The sequence below is a fragment of the Nicotiana tabacum genome, chromosome 17 (assembly GCF_000715075.1).
Source record: "Nicotiana tabacum cultivar K326 chromosome 17, ASM71507v2, whole genome shotgun sequence".
Classification (NCBI taxonomy): Eukaryota; Viridiplantae; Streptophyta; class Magnoliopsida; order Solanales; family Solanaceae; genus Nicotiana; species Nicotiana tabacum.
This window is the reverse complement of record NC_134096.1, coordinates 52078616-52091060: the sequence shown is the minus strand read 5'-3', so window position 1 is coordinate 52091060 and position 12445 is coordinate 52078616.

The window sequence follows — 12445 nt, the reverse complement described above, 5'->3', positions numbered from 1 at the left end:
ATATATAACGGATAATCATGAAGCCCGTCAAATCTTTACGATGACAAGTCCATTACTCTACACAAGTCTAGTCTCAAGTCGCATCGTAAAAATAAAGAAATTTAATAGACAGGAAACAACTCAAGTAGTACAACTATAGCATGGTGTGAGCCTAAGTATACCCATACATAACATGAATCTAGCTACGCATGGACTCTCGTCACCTTGTGCGTACGTAGCCCCTACAATAAGTAACACATAACAAATACATTACCTAGGGGTAGTTTCCCACTCACAGAGTTAGACAGGAGACTTACCTTGCTCCGAAATTCCATAACTGACTCCAAAGTCTCTCTAACACCTCAAACCGATGCCAGTTGATCCAAAACTATTCAAACGAATGTGCAAACCAATCAAAATATATTCAAATACCCATAATTAATCAGTTTAAATAATTCTCCACTCCGTTCAAAAAGTCGATAAAATCAACCCTAGAGCCCGCATGCCCGGATTCCAAAACTTTTTAAAGATAAACTTTACCCATAATACCACGAACTCAAATATATAATTTATACCTAATTCTATGTCCAATTTCGTGGTCAAAATCCAAAAATACCAATTTCTAGATTTTTCTACCAAAATCTCAAATTTTCCCCGACCTTTTCTCCTTAAATCCACATATAAACCTTACATTTAGCTAAAAACAACTGGGAAATTACTTACCTTGTGTTACATGAAGAAACTCCTCAAAATCTCCCAAGAACCGAGCTCCAAAAATCCCAAACGAAAATGATGAAATGACCAAGTTTGATCCCTTATGTTCTGCCCAGTTTTCGCTTCTGCGGACAGAATTGCCGCATCTGTGGCCTCATTTTTGTGAGTAAAAACTCACATCTGCGAACGTCCCTCACCTGGGCTATCTCTGCTTCTGCGCACAAAGCCACAAACTGCCACTTCAGCGGCCTTCCCCCTCAGTCCAGTTCCCGCTTTTGTGCTCCTCCGCCCGCATCTGCGAGCCCGCAGGTGCGGCAACTTCCTCGTACCTACGAATCCATCCACCCTCACTCCATTCCGCATCTGTGACCCCTGTACCGCTTCTGCGGTCTCGCACCTGCGGCACTTTTCTCGCAGGTGCGATTGCAACAAACACCAGCTACCTCAGCTTCCCCCCAAACCCAAACTCGATCCGTTAATCCCTTTGGAATCCACCTGAGGCCCTTAGGACCTTAACCAATTATACCAACGCGTTCCAAAATACGTTACGAACTTAGTCGAGGCCTCAAATCATGCCAAACAACATCAAAACTACGAATCGACGATCGAAATCCTTCTTTGACTTTAAAACTTCTAAATTTCGACGAACGCGTCCGAATCATATCAAATCAAGTCTGATTGATCTCAAATTTTGCACACAAGTCACAATTGACATCACAAACCTACTCTCATTTCCGGAATTAGAATCCGACCCTGATATCAAAAAGTTCACTCCCGGTCAAACTTTCCATAATCATCAAATCTCCAACTTTGCCAAATGACGTCGAAATGGCTCACGGACCTCCAAATCGACATTCGGACACGCTCCTAAGACCATAATCATCATACAAACCTGTTGGAACCTTTGAATTCCGATTCCGATGTCGTTTACTTAAAGTCAGACCTTAGTCAATTCTTCCAACTTAAGGCTTCCGAAATTAGAATTTCCCTTCCAAATCAACTCTGAACTTCCCGAAGTTCCATTCCGACCACACGTACAAGTCATAATACCTGAAGTGAAGCTACTCAAGGCCTCAAACCGCCGAACGACGCGCTACAACTCAAAACGACCGGTCGGGCCGTTACATTCTCCCCTACTTAAATATACGTTCATACTCGAACGTGCTAAGAACTGCTCAGAGTTATCCAAAATCACTCGTGCCACCACAACCCAGTTGGGCACATTAGCTCGAGCCGGACTGAAGGTCCTCCCTTTTATTTAGTCAATAAGCCTTAGAACCATTTCCAACCTCCGAATTTATCTACAAGACCTAATTCTAACATACAGACACCGTACCAATCACCACACACTATACCAAAACATGATCATGCATCTATACTGAAATCACACCATGCACCACATAAGTTGGTTGCCCCTAATAACATCCTCCGACCATAATAGCTGAAATTTCACGAATTCGATGCCCGCAATACATCTCATGACACATATAAGTCCTGTTCCAAATCTTGCAATACTGTCACGACAAAAAAGACATGTAGAAACTCACAACCACCTGCCGAATCAATAATTCATGGAGTCTTCCCTTCTGACAAGAGCAATTACCTCATTCTGAACTGAATAACGATATTTTCCCGTTAATGTACCTTATATAAATCTGGCTGCACAAATTTTAGGTACAATAATCTCATCTCACCCAGTACAAGATGCTCAGGCAATAAGCCACCTCAAACACTGACTCAGATCTCATATGACACCATCAATGCACCGACAAGCTACAACTCGAATATGACACATAAGGAGGAACGAACTCTGGAAAAGAATTACCCATCCCACGTAACGAATAAAATGGTTGAACAAATGTTATAGACCCTCCTTAGAGGATGAGAAACAAAATATACAGGAATATATATAGGAAACCGTACTCCACATAACACTGTTATGATGTGCAACCCGATCCAAACATGATACCATTGCGGCGTGTAACCCGATCAAAATATGATACCCGTGGCGGCGTGCCACCCGATCCACTCATAACAATAAATAAGGACATACTCATCAATACATAATGCTTCTACCCTCGGAATACCGAATATCGGCCATAAGCACGTCAAGTGAAAAAATACAACTCTGGGGAGACAGATAGTGCCATACGCTACAAAACCCAAGCATAACTAAGGTGCAATAAATAACCTGCGTCTCGAGAGCCATCCTGCTTATCTAATACCACAAGCTAAACGGAACCACAACATATGTGCGAATAATCAAGCCGTCTCAATCCGGGGCAATCTCCCATAGTTCACAACCGAAGGACTAGGGCGCCTTCCAGGTATAAACATTCACATTAACGATAGTACCAAAAGTCTCCATACTTGGTTCCGATCTTTAATAATCAAGTGACTAGCGTGTCACACTCATATAATTTCCCCGTGGGGTACGCTCCCAGAACCTTCTGCCTAGGTAGACAAACCCGCACATCTATACCACCAATTGTACTAATTCTGTAAAGCAAATCACAATCCGTAATTCAATACACAATGCCTCTTCCACAGAACACCATTCTTAGGCGACACTAAGATAACGCCAGCTCACTCTAAACATCTGAATACCTCCCTGCTCATCCGAGCTCGTGACATTCTTATCAATTACCGAACCACAACCTTGATCCTTAACTTTTAATTTCCCATGCCGCTCACTGCACCTATCATGCCGCTATGAGAGAATACTCGAATTCATCATAACCCCTGAACTACCCGTAGAATGATGCTTCATTGGCTAGAAACCTTTTACTTAGCTCATTTACGAAGAGCCCATACAATATGCAACTGAATTCCCAAACCACAGAAAATACAATCTCAAGTCATGATCTAAACCGTCATAACTCTTCCGGAATCCATTTACACAACAAAATCATTTGATCAAATACCTCCCAAATCAATCAGGTCATGGTGGCTGTCAAGCCCGCACGTACAACTACAAACCATATGTATAACTTCACACAACGAAGGAACTGATCCTTGCCACAATCATGTTGATTCAGCCATTACTAACCGACCCAACGTCTTCCAATTTACTCTTGACATATATTAGAAATAATAATAGCTCAATTCACAACATAACAAACTCAATTCACACTCATCCCGAGTGACCCGAATCGCGAGACCACATCATCCCAATACCCGTGAATCATCTCATACCCCTTCAAGCGCACAATAGCATCTCCAATTGGTACACCCATTTTGCAAGACCTTCCATGCATCCGAAGCTATTTCTTCCTTTACTCAGATCTTGCACCGTATACCCGATGATAATATAGAAATTTCCAAGTCTTGTCCGCAATCCTTTGTGAAAACTCGATCCTTAATCACACAACGGACCCGGAATCTTTAGGCACTTCACTTAAATCCTTGAACTCGCTAGAACCGTTGTTAAGAGTCACCCATTCTGGCATGGTCCCGAATATTACCACACTTCAACGCTATGCTAGTACATGAATACCCTCTCAAAAAAGCAACTAATTGGATATTTTTCCTTGCATTTTACATCCACAAGAAGCATAAACTCCGAGTCTTCCCAAAACCTGCACCTGAATCGATAAGACAAAGTTCAACACACATTCATTAAGTTTCTTGCTGGAATTACTCCTGATGTTTTCTTTTCTTAGTCATAGTAATTTGCCAATGCACCGATAGCCAGAAACCGCACAAGCAGACAACCACACGATCCAATCGTAGATGGCGGGGCTCCCCTACTTAGCTTTAAGCTACCATCACATAATGTAGGGACCAGAATGATTCCCCCTTCTCAATTACCGCGATCTCGCACCGTTAACCCACCAAATTCCTTGTAGTTTCTTATTAAACTTTTCATGAACTTCCCGAATTATCAACCATAATCGCATACTCGACCTTCCTCTTCGTAGTACGTAGAACTCTTCGGAGAAACTTCATCAAATCATACAACCACTGACCTGCCCACAGGGGACAGTCCACCTGTGGTATTCCATGCCGATATCTTCCAACGACACTGCACTAGGTGCAACTACCACGCATTTAGTAACCGTACTGAGCCCATGCTCGTCCACCAGCTGTACAAGTCTGTTCATTCCCCATTGACATCAACTGAGAGTTCAACAATATCATCCAAACTCAAGTCATATTGCATCTGAAACGAAAATCAAATCTTCACACCCCTTTTCATTTCAAGCAAACTCCCTTTTTGCCATATTCAATCTTTCTCCGTACAGTAACCATCATTCCAAATAAAATACGTAGACCAAATCAACTTCCATCACGATTCCCAAACCGTTCTATACTTTCTCAAGGTATGTGGCTATCCTACCACAAAATCCATAGGCTACTCTGCCTCTCCCACTTCGGTCAAACCATCCCCTTTAAGCAACTTCTCAACTTCCGCTTCTCATATTTGACCTGCGAGTAATTCAACCACTGTAAGGCACCTCCCACATGTCCTTCCTCATTTTTCGTTACCCAAATGTTGCATCAAATCAAAATCCATCTTTATAGCACCTGAGCTAATAAATTGCTACTGACTCTAAGCCTCCTGGAAGATCATCTTCCTCGAGCCATCACATTAGAAATACCAATTCGATTCTAAAATGTTGCACACCGCTATCTCTGACAATCTCCCCTTAGGCATCATTTCACAACACCCTGCCCGAAGGCAAAATCAAGAAGACTATACCACCGGTGAACCTTAAAGCGTTCAACAAGGATGACGGCACCGCATCATAATAAAAATTCTACCACGCTCGAAAATATCAAGTCTCGTTACTCCATCAACCAAAACCTGAACATCCATAGTCCGATTGCCCTTCCTTTGTTGAAATTAAATGCTAAACCCCTAAATCATGCACCGGAAAATCCTCCTTTCAAGCCATTCACTGCCTCAACACATAAGCAAGCACCTTACCATTACACCAACATTGTGTGACAATAACACATCGACATTGTAGAAATCCGTGCACAGTCTCCAAACCATAGAAAATACAGATACTGAGCTAGAACAAAAGAACATCCTTCCGTAAGGTGGCGATAATAGCATGCCCGAACACGCAGGGAAATCATCCTGCACCACGTTTGTAGTACCACTACAACTACTCGACGCCCAATTGATAACAAGCGCTTCGCGCCGCATAAGAGTGAGTAGGAAGGAAAATAAAGGCATAAAACTTAATGAAATCAAGCCGTACGATGGGGAAATCAAGAAGGGAAGTGCTCCTAACATCCCTATAGCCTCTCAAAGATGAGTACAGACGTCTCCGTACTGACCCGCAAGACTCTACTAGACTTTCTCATGACTCATGAGACCTAAGTGAACCTAACGCTCTTATACCAAGCTGTCACGACCCAAAATCAACTATAGGTCATGATGGCGCCTAACATCGCCGTCAAGCAAGCCAACAGTGATTGATTGATTTAATTACTTATTTTAATATTTTGAAATGGTAATTTCCATTACTTAAATAGTATAAAATAAAATATACAGGGAAAAAATGTTAATAACTACGTGATCTGCAACGACTAACAACAGTAGGAACCTCTGATGGAGATAAAATAAAATAAAATAAAATACAATATCTGTCTAGAATAAAACATTAGACAAGAAAAATATAAATTACTCTGATGGAGACTCTGTAGGCTGCAAAGTATAACATGAAAAGCAACTCACGGTAAGTCCTCGCAATAGCCACGTCGTTGCGCCCAAAAGACCATCAGACATACAAGTACCTGCACAAAAAGTGCAGCAAATGTAGCATGAGTACGTAAATCAACGCGTACCCAGTAAGTATCTATCCTAACCCTAGAGAAGTAGTGACGAGGAGTCGACATCAACACTTACTAGAGGTCAAATAAGACAGACACAATAGGAGTAAACATATATGAATCGGAGTAAGTAAAGGAAAATAACAGGTGTAAATACGTGGTACAACTCTCTTCTCAAAGATATCTCAAGCTCTCAGCTAGTAGTTACCTCCTCAATCGGAGTATATATAATGTGGACCTTACCAGATAGGTCATCATAGCACAATCAGGGGAAGCTCACAAATATGTTGGCTTCTTTCCCATTATTACGCATGATTTCATGATAGTATTTCACAGAAATGCCGAGGCATACGGCCCGATCAGGCATAACATTACCAAACCACAGATAAATCTATTTTATTGCCGAGGCGAATGGCCCGCTCCCATGAGAGTGTGGTACATAAATCCTGTCGTGGCGTACGAACCGATCCCATTAGTGTGCGCACTACCGATGGTCGACCGACACGAACCATAGATTTATCTATCCTGCCGAGGCGAACGACCTAATCCCATTAGAATAAGAAACTTTGTCGGGTACTCGACCCCACTCACAAACAGTCATGTGAGTTATAGATTTTTAAGGGAACTTTTTGATGAGAACGCATAACACTGGAGAATTTCGTAAGGAGAGTACAATTATATAACGGCTAATCATGAAGCCCTTCGAATCTTTACGATGGCAAGTCAATTACTATACACAAGTCTAGTATCAAGTCGCATCGTAAAAATAAAGGAATCTAATAGACAGGAAACAACTCGAGTAGTACAGCTATAGCATGGTGTGAGCCTAAGTCTACCCGGACATAACATGAATCTAGCTACGCACGGACTCTCATCACCTTGTACGTATGTATCCCCTGCAATAAGTAACACATAACAAATACATTACCTAGGGGTAGTTTCCCCCTCAAAGAGTTAGACATGAGACTTACCTCGCTCTGAAGTTCCATAACCGGCTCCAAAGCCTCTCTAACACCTCAAATCGATGCCCGTCGATCCAAAATATATTCAAATACCCATAATTAATCACTTTAAATAATTTCAAACTCCGTTCGAAAAGTCGATAAAATCAACCCTCGAGCGCACATGCCCGGATTCCAAACATGTTCGAAGATAAACTTTACCCATAACACCACAGACTCAAATATATAATTTATATCTAATTCCATATCCAATTTCAAGATTTTTCTAACAAAACCCCAAATATTCCCTAAATTTTCTACCTTATATCCATATATAAACCTTACATTTAGCTCACAACAAGTGAAAAATTACTTACCTTGTGTTACATGAAGAAACTCCTCTAAAACGCCCAAGAACCGAGCTCCAAAAATCCCAAACGAAAATGATGAAATGACCAAGTTCAATCCCTTATGTTCTGTCCAGTTTTCGCTTCTGCGGATAGAATTGCCGCATCTGCAGCCTCGCTTTTGTGAGTAACACCTCGCTCCTGCGAACGTCCCTCACCTGGGCCATCTCCGCTTAATTGTGCCAAAATGCGCTTCTGCGCATAAACTGCCGCTTCCGCGGCCTTCCCCATCAGCCCAGTTCCCGCTTCTGCGCTCCTCGGCCTGCATCTGCGAGCCCGCAGGTGCGGAAAATTCCTTGCACCTGCGAATCCATCCACCCTCACTCCATTTTGCATCTGCGACCCCTGGGCTGTTGCTGCGGTTTCGCACCTGCGGCCCTTTTCTCGCAGGTGCGATTACAACAGACACCAGCTGCCTCAGATTTCCCTCAAGCCCAAACTCGATCCGTTAATCCCTCCGGAATCCACCCGATGTCCTCGGGACCTTAACCAATTATACCAACGCGTTCCAAAATATGTTACGAACTTAGTTGAGGCCTCAAATCATGCCAAACAACATCAAAACTACGAATTGACGATCTAAATCGCTCTTTGACTTTCAAACTTCCAAACTTCAACGAACGCATCCGAATCATATCAAATCAAGATCGATTGACCTCAAATTTTGCACACAAGTCACAATTGACATTACAGACCTACTCTTATTTCCGGAATCGGAATCCAACTCCGATATCAAAAAGTCCACTCCCGGTCATACTTCCCAAAATTATCCAAATATCCAACTTTCGCCAAATGACGTCGAAATGACCCCTAGACCTCTAAATCGACATCCAGACACGCTCCTAAGACCATAATCATCATACAAACCTGTTGGAACCTTTGAATTCCGATTCTTAGGTCGTTTACTCAAAAGTCAGACCTTAGTCAATTCTTCTAACTTAAGGCTTCCGAAATTAGAATTTTCCTTCCAAATCAACTTCGAACTTCCCGAAGTTCCATTCCGATCACACGTACAAGTCATAATACCTTAAGTGAAGCTACTCAAGACGTCAAACTGCCAAACGGCGCGCTAGAGCTTAAAATGATCGGTCGGGTTGTTGCACTAAATACAGTTGAATACATCATACATCTATGTCCATGTTTTCACAAATAACAGGAATACATAATATAGTCTTGCAGCTACCCATTTAATTCAATGTTATAAATATTTTATACAATACAAGTGAATACATGTATATACATAATTGTCCATATACATAAAGAAGAGTACATTAGTAATCATACAACAAATGTGATTTACCTTGAGTGCATTTCTATTTTCAGATGAAATACAACAACATTCAACAAACCACTAGTGAGCTTGTAGTTATTCAGGTGCCTCCGAGTGGCGGTGATGTAGACAATAGTCCACTTCATACAGACCACAATGAAGAGGATTCTGATGACTTTAGTCCTACACCGCCTCTTCAGCCGAAGAAGAAATATGATGTAAGCGTTGGTCCATCTTCATCACCACCTCACAAAAAGCAGAAATAGCAGTTAATTGATCCCTCAACTGCAAAGATTCCAATACCACATGTGTCCGCAAAACCTCATGCCAAGAATCCTCCTACTGCTAAGATTGAAATCAAGAAAAATGTATTGAGTGTTAAGAAGCCAGCTGATTCTAAATCAGATAATTTGTCTGTCTTGAGGCAGGATCTATATTTATTCAAAGATTATGTAATTATTGTTAATGCATATTCATATTTATAGTTTATGTATTAACTTTCCTATCTGTTCTAACCCCTCTCTAATTGTTTGTATAAATATTAGGTGATGGGCGAGTTCACTTCTGTACGAACATTGATCAATGAAAATTTCAAAAAGCTTTCTGAACATGTTAAAGCAATCAAAATACAGAAAGGGTATATCAAAGAAAGAAATATACTGGGATACATGATGGTAGTATTCAAAGGTCAACCGAGGCCAGCTTGTGTGATAATCCCGGAAGTCAAATACAACATGATACAACTATTGGGTAAAATTTAGAGGTTAAATTTTTTTAACTTGTTTAGTATATATGTAGTATAATGATACATGTTTAATCAGTTTATTTACATGTATTCAGTATTTTAAGTTCTGTATTAATGTATTCATGATTTTCTGAAAACATATTTTAATCAACTTTTACTATGCTTAAGTTTAATCATGTATACAACAATACATAATTCAAAATACACTTATATACATGAGAAGACACCATTATATTTGTGAATACATTTACAAAATACAGGTGAATACAGTAAGATACATTTCAATATAGTGATAACCTTAAGTATATACAGGTCTGCCACAATACAGATATACACAATTATATACACTTACTCCGAATTTGGTACTTTATTTTATTCTAATATGCTAAATATATTTCTTTCAAATAAATAATATATTAATGTATTCCATTAGGTGTATGTTAAAGCTATGGAAAGGAAGCTGAATACCGACATTCATGCCGATGGACTTCCACATGCTATTTTAAGTAGAGACACATTAGATGCATTTACAGAGCAGATTCCTGTCTGTTGTGAATTAAGAGATGAAGAGCCTACTTAATCAGAGGTGCCGAGTGTCATACCACCCAAAACTGACGTGGATTTATCCGGTGACCCAAATAGAATACAGTATGATGTTCTACCTCATGCTGGTCAAATGTCTGGAGAAATACACGTGTCACAATTTGAGTTGGCCGACGAGGACCTTCCAGGTCAGATTCCTGAAACAAGAATTGTGATATATACAGAAACTAAAATTGTTAATTCAACGCCTTTACCTTCGCATATGACTCGAGATCCAAGTGATGGTGTTTTTCGCCTTACGAGACAAACTTAGACTCGTCCGGTCAGTAAATCTATATATAAATATACATTCTGATTGTCTTATTAATATCATATTAACTTCTATCAAGCTATATTTTATATCCCTATGTTAACTATAATTAGATGTCGCTATTAATGACTCTGATACACTACAGGTACTTCAGTGAAGTTGACTCCCATATTTGACAAAAAACATCCCTTTGAAGACGATTTAATCTCGGGGCCACATCATACTTTAGTCATTCAAGAATTGGAGAAATGGGTTCGCGATGGTCTGCTTACTAAACATGATCAAAAGTAAGTTTTGTTCGATGTATAATATATGGTTTTACCCTTTATAATGTGAAGACTAATGTTATTTTTAAATCATTGTAGAAAGGATAAGGAAGACCATTACAAGAAACATAAGTCAACATTGCCTATACCGTTGGATTTCGGAGTTCATGAAGTCACTAGAAAAAAATGGTTTTACCTTCTATCATTTGATGGGCAACTATGGAATGACGATGCAAGTTATATCCCTTATACATTCAATTTAGTTATATTCAATTTTTTCATTGTTTGGATTCAATGTATTGAAATATGTATTCACTATATTCACTATGTTGCTCTCAGTGTATTCAAATGTATTTTTATTAACAGTATTAAGTTATTCCTAAAACATATTACTGCTATATTCAGCATATTTCAGTGGGTGTTTTCAATATTTATTTAGTTGTATTCATTGTATTTCACTGTATTCACTTTATCTCAAAATTAACTATATTCAGTGATTATATTATGTTTTATTTGCTATGTTTGTATTCAATATATTTCAAAGGTTTATAATCACTGTATTCAATGTCTTTTACGTGTTGTGTTATGATGTGTCAATATTTGTGTTTCACTATTTCATTCAGTGTATTCGAAGTTTGTATTCACTGTATTCACTATGTTGATTTCAGTGTATTCAAATGTATGTTTATTAACTATATTCCTTATACATGTATTCATAATACATACTACTGCTATATTCAGCATAATTCAGTGATTGTTTTCACTGTTTTTCTGGTTGTATTCATCGTATTTTACTGTATTCACTATATTTCAATCTTAACTATATTCAGTAATTATAATCTGTTTTATTTCATATTGTTGTATCCAATATATTTTAATATTTTATAATAATTGTATTCACTATTAAGAAGATGATTTTTATTTTTTTGTATTCAATTTATTGACGCTATGTATTCAATTTGTTTACAGCATATTGTTGTCATAGTTTATTACTTGAGAAAGAAGGGCAAGTATAACCAAAGTAACATATTCAAATACACCATTGTTGATTGTATATTCAAGACAAGGATTGCTGAAATCTTCGACAAGTATAATGATACAAATAATGATGCAAGTGTAGCTAAGGAAGAAGATGTTGTATGTGAATACATAAAGGTCTACAGATTGCTAGCTAATGTACCATGGCATACAGTCGACAATGTCTTGATACCAGTCAACTTGAAAGACAAACTTCATTGGATATTGGTAGTTGTATCATTTAAAGAGAGATGTATCAATGTCTATGACTTCTACCGATCAACAGGTCATGATGCTTTTGTTAGTTCTGAGATAGATAAGCTTACTAAGCTTATACCTCTGTACCTGTCGATCAATGTTTTTTACATAGACAAGCAAGACATAGATTGGTGTCGTGAACCAGCATACAATGACAAGGCACAAACTGACGCTTTTGATGTTGTGTTTGTTTCAAATGTGCCTCAACAAA